At 31.1% G+C, this 6,152-nt stretch overlaps 3 non-coding genes across 3 annotated transcripts; all 3 read right to left on the bottom strand.

Moving 5' to 3' along the window:
• Positions 1-929: 929 nt before the first annotated feature.
• On the bottom strand, positions 930-1,000 carry TRNAG-GCC (transfer RNA glycine (anticodon GCC)). The gene has a single exon. It is a non-coding gene; the product is annotated as a tRNA-Gly (tRNA).
• Positions 1,001-1,441: 441 nt separating this feature from the next.
• Positions 1,442-1,512, bottom strand: TRNAG-GCC (transfer RNA glycine (anticodon GCC)). The gene has a single exon. It is a non-coding gene; the product is annotated as a tRNA-Gly (tRNA).
• A 297-nt stretch (positions 1,513-1,809) lies between these two features.
• On the bottom strand, positions 1,810-1,881 carry TRNAC-GCA (transfer RNA cysteine (anticodon GCA)). The gene has a single exon. It is a non-coding gene; the product is annotated as a tRNA-Cys (tRNA).
• Between the last annotated feature and the right edge of the window lie 4,271 nt (positions 1,882-6,152).

Here is a 6,152-nt window from a genome sequence, read left to right on the forward strand (position 1 = left end):
CCTAGGAATAATGAATAGAACTGCATTTTAATCAATAAACCTAAAATGCAACTGCATTAACCGGGAAGGATACTATTCTACCACTAGTGCTGGCTGAAGATTGTGAATTTAATGGCTGTAGAACCCGAGTCTGTTCCTGCAGAATTAGCGATTACCTATAAAAATTGACTAGAATTTTTTAATAAATAAACCTAGAATACAACTGCACTAGCCGGGAATCGAACCCGGTCTGTACCGTGGCAGGTTACTATTCTACCACTACACCACTAGTGCTAGCTGAATTTGATGAATTTAATGGCCATAGAAATTGGGTCTGCTCCAGCAGAATTAACGATTAAATCTAAAATACAACTGCACTGGCTGAAGATTGTGAATTTAATGGCTATGGAACCCAAGTTTGTTCCTGCAGAATCAGTGACAAGAAATGCATTTTAAAAACTAAACCACTATCTACCGTGGCAGGGTACTATCTACCACTAGACCACTAGTGCCGACTGAAAATCGTGAATTTAATGCCATCGAACCCGATCTGTTCCTGCAGAAATAACGATTAAACCTAAAATATAACTGTACTAACCAGGAATTTCTATACTATGGCAAAAAAATTATATTACCAGTAGAACACAAGTGCCAATTATAAAGTATAAATTTAGTGGCTATTGAACTGGTCCGTTCCTTAAAAAATTAACGACTGCCAAATGAAAAGTGAATAGAAACAAAAATGCATTTTAATAAATAAACCTAAAATACATCGATGTCTGTTACTAAACCGAGTGGCCATGGAAACTGGGTCTGTTCCAGCAGAATTAACGATTAAACCTAAAATACAACTGCACTGGCTGAAGATTGTGAATTTAATGGATATGGAACCCAAGTTTGTTCCGGCAGAATTAATGACTAGAAATGCATTTTAAAAACAAAACCATAAATGCACTAGCCGGGAATCGAACCCGGGTCTGTACCGTGGCAGGGTACTATTCTACCACTAGACCACTAGTGCTGACTGAAAGCTGTAATTTTAATGGCCATGGAACCCGGTCTGTTTCTGCAGAACTAACGATTAAACCTAAAATACAACTGCACCAACCAGGAATTTCTATACTACGCCAAAAAAATTATATTACCAGTAGAACACAAGTGCCAATTGTAAAATATAAATTTAATGCCTATTGAACTGGTCTGTTCCTTCAAAAATTAAGGACTGCCAAATGAAAAGTGAATAGAAATAGAAACGCATTTTAATAAATAAACCTAAATTATACATCGATGTCTGTAACTAAACCGAGTGGCCATGGAAACTGGGTCTGTTCCAGCAGAATTAACGATTAAACCTAAAATACAACTGCACTGGCTGAAGATTGTGAATTTAATGGCTATGGAACCCAAGTTTGTTCCTGCTGAATTAATGACTAGAAATGCATTTTAAAAACTAAAACACAAATGCACTAGCCGGGAATCGAACCCGGGTCTGTACCGTGGCAGGGTACTATTCTACCACTAGACCACTAGTGCTAGCTGAAAGACGTTTATTTAATGGCCATGGAAGTTAGTCTTTTCCTGCAGAAATAACGATCTACCCTAAAATATAACTGCACTAACCAGGAATTTCTATGGCAAAAAAATATATTACTGGTAGAACACAACTGCCAATTATAAATATAGTGGGTATTGAACTGGTCTGTTCCTTCAAAAATTAACGACTGCCAAATGAAAAGTGAATAGAAATAGAAATGCATTTTAATAAATAGGCCTAAATTAAACATGGATGTCTGTAACTAAACAGAGTGAAATAAGAAAATACAGAATTAAAGGGCCCAACCGGGTTCGAACCGGTGACCTCTTGATCTGCAGTCAAATGCTCTACCACTGAGCTATAGGCCCAACATGTCATTCCAATCTTTTAGAGATAACCATGATGCCTACGAGAAATTGCTGATAATTATTCTAATAAATGAATGAAATTATTACTGTACGTACCCACTCGAATTGTGTTTTATGGGTAAAAGAATAGACTGGACAACCATAACTATCATACCTTTAAAGTGCAGACAGGCTGAATTGAATTCGAATGGTTACATTGTTTATGAATAGAAGTTGTGCTTTTTTTCGTTTGACATCTAAATTTGTTTTCTTGAAGTCAAGCAAATGAGAATTTGGGAGGTTTTAAACATGAATTTTTTGGCATAGGGGGCTTGCAGAAATCTCTGAAACTCTCGCAAGATCTCAAGTTTGTGGATATCCTTATCATGCTTTCTCACTGATTTGGAGTCAATCTCACAACGTTTTTTTACTATATCTTTTACCCATAAAAAAGCAATCCCGTCTTGAAGAATACACATCGTTGAGCTTGGTGTCATTTGACATTTGGCATCATGGTGCATTGTGAGTCATCTTGTGAATGAGGTGCATTGTGAGTTTTGTGTGAAGTATTGAGTAGTCATATTTGAGTGAGGGTTTAGGCATATTGATGAATGAGGGTTTAGGCATATTGAAGAGTAACTTGTGAGTGAGGTACATTGACTAGCATTATAAGCAACTCAGGTGCATTGACTAGCATAAGCAACACTTTTTGATAAATGATGTCAGGTGTCTGGTCTACATTTTGTCATTTCAACATCAGGAATATTATGTGAGAATTTTAGAGCAACTACAAGAATTTGTCATTTTCTTGTACTAGTGTTTTCTTGGTATGTTTGTCCACTAAATTTTATTGTGTGATTTCTCATCATGTTGCAAGTTTTGTGATGTGTTTTTCTAAATTTTGTTGTATATTTTTACGATTTAAAATGCCTATGAAGCCTACAAAAGCCTAATAATAATATCTTATGACATAATATGTTTAAAATGTTTTCCCATGTTTTAGTTGTAGAGACTAGTGACTAAGTTTTGTTATTAAAATTAAGGCATTGCTAATAGGAAAAATAATGCGAGAATGACCTACATTTTGATTGAAATAAATATTGGAGTTTACGCATTGCTATAAGACATAATGTTCCAATACTGGTATTATATTATAATACTCAGTTCTAAGTTTATCCAAATATGTATGTGGTGCATTCATGTACCATCAATGGAATATGAACACCAGCAACTAGTTCCTTCAAGTAACTTATAAATTGAAATATAATATATATTAACACATCATTCACTATAGCCTTGTAGTTATATGTATCATTATCCATATACATTGTAGTTTAGAAAAAAAAATTAATACAAAATATTGTCGCTCTCAGTTTCACAATTTTTTGTAAATTCAAATAAAACTTCTAACCATTCTAGACATTCATATCAATATTTCGAACACTCCTTGGTTTTGAAAATTCATGCAACATAGGTTTTTTGCGGGGGTGTTGAGAAATCTAGGGTAGAGAGATGAGATGATTTCTCTAGTAATGATAACTTCTTGTAAAGACTTTTTACTTTTCTTAATTAGATTCTTCTTGACTTGATTATTATTATGTGTTCTTCTTTATCAACCAACTACCAAACCATAAAGAACAATGACACAAAATGACACAAAGATGTAGGCTATCAACTAGGGCCAAAACATCTTCATGCTTGAGAGGAAAACCCAAACAGACTCTTCTTCTTATAGTATCTTCAATTGACAAATTCCAAGACCAAGACCCTTGAACAAGAGCCCTCCAAGACCAAGTCAACCTTGCCTCTGATATTTGAAACTTAAATTCAATTTAAACCTTGACTCTAATTCGAACCTACTACTGCACTTCACTTCTGCAATTCTAAAATTTCGGACCTGCAACATGTGACTGTAATTTGTACTGCAGAAACCCTAGATCAAGTAGATTATGGACAAAAATTCTTCCTTCCTCCTTCGCTTGGATGTGAGTTACTTCCTCTTCAATTCGACTTGCAATAATGACCCTTTTCTTTCTCGATTTCGAGCTTCTAGGATAGTTGTAGTATCTCGGTCTAGACTGCAACAAGGAGATACTTTAACCTTTAACACATGTGAGAGATTTAATCCAAAATAGGCCCAAACAATTCGATTATTCCTTCCCTTATACTTCTCCTTCCTTCGCTAGGATATGAGGCTTCCTTATGTCCCTTGATCGAACTTTGTTGTGCTTGAGTGAGTGCTCTTCAAATGAGGTCAATGTCTCTATATATAGGCTTGTTGACACATCCTTTGAGAATGACTTGAAGTGTCCTTAGGCTGACTTGTTACCCCATGAGGATGACTTAATGTTTGCACATTTGACATGGTCTTGGAGGGTCTTTTGACTCTAATTTTACTCAAATAAATTTTCTATCAATATGTAACATGCCCAAGAAGGGTTAGCCATACATGACAATGACTCTTTTGACTTTTATAGACTCAATGACAAATCCTAGAAGCTCTCAATGGGAGTTTGACCTAAAATAAATTTCCCTTGAGCATGAAACCCATGCATCAAGAACAATAATAATAAATTTATTTATTTTTTCATTGAATACATAAAATCAACATTGTATATGTCATTATGAAGACCGAACCTAGTTACATATTTCAACAAAAGGATAGATCATAATGTCACTAGAGAAAAAGTCACCCTCTTTATTTGTATTAAGAGAATTAATAAACCTATCACATGTCACTGACGAGACTTACAATCAAGTTGAAAAAACTACCCTTATACTCTTGGACATAACACAACAATCAAGTTGAAAAAACTACCCTTATACTCTTGGACATAACACAACTAACCACAAACTACACTAAATCGATTAACCAAATTTTAAGTCTAAACAAATCCTCAATATTGATAAACAAATGCTCTTCAATATACATATCCACCATTTAACCTATCTCAATAAAATAAAATAAACTACAATATTTTATTAAACCAAAAAAACATACAACGAATCTCCATAGGACATGAACAACATGTATATATAACGCAAGAAAGAATTTGAAAGAATCATGCCCTTACAATAATAAAAGAGAAATAATTTCCCTAAGCAATAGACAAACTACTTATACACTTGACAATATAACACTTAGGGTTTATTCCCACACATAGAGCAACTTATCGATCACTGACACATATAGCAACTTATCAATGACATGTCATTATATAATGTATACTAAATATCTCAATGGTTTTCGAATTAGTCACCGGAGATTCCACAGTAAGAACATTTTTCTGCCAATGTTTCAAATCCCAACCGGGATCCATCATCAGGACAACTTGAATGCTTTGATGGAAGAAGAGCAGTTTTTAGGGTTTAAATAGAAATGAGGAGAGAAAAGAGGGGAAGGTCGGCTCTCAATTTTTGAGAAGTCGGCTGCCTCTTGATTTAATTGATTCATTTAATTAATTAATTAATTAATTTTTTTATTTTTTTTGTTTTTTTTTTATTTATTTATTTATTTTTTTATTTTTTATTTTTTTTGAAATGAATATAATTATTTTAATTATAATTATTAATATAATAATTAATTATATTAATTATTATTAATATAATAATTAATTATATTAATGTAATAATTAATTCTATTAATATAATAATTAATTATTTTAATTATTATTAGTTTAAAAATTAATTACTAATTAAAATTAATTATTAATAATTATAATTATTAATTAATTAGATATTAATTAATTATTAATTATTATTAATTAATATATTTATATTAAAATTAATAGAAAAGATTATAATTACATTAATTATTGCAATAATATAATAATTAGTGATTAGTAATACCTATAATACCAAAACAGTAATATATATATTTTTAAAATAGTGGATATGATTATAATTATTATAATAACTATTATTAATGTAATAATTAATTTTATTAATTATTATTATTAATATAATAATTAATTATTTATTAAAATATAATACTTAATTAATTATATTAATATAAATATGATAATTAATTATATTAATTAATATTGATTAATATTAAATTTTTTAATTCTTTGAGAATAGATATTTAAGATTATTATTATATTAAAATAGATATAAATTTTTATAATCAGAAATTAATAAGGTGATTAAATTAAATATCTAATTAATTAATATTGTAAAGTTAAATGTAGAATTATTATTATTATTATTATTATTATTATACTGATATCGGGTTAATTTTTCTAATTAGGGGAAACCAACTTCCACTAATCTCCATGCCATTGTCTCTGTTG

This window comes from Pinus tabuliformis, chromosome 6 (genome assembly GCF_031772625.1).
Source record: "Pinus tabuliformis cultivar Carrire ecotype Pingquan chromosome 6, CPIR1, whole genome shotgun sequence".
NCBI lineage: Eukaryota > Viridiplantae > Streptophyta > Pinopsida > Pinales > Pinaceae > Pinus > Pinus tabuliformis.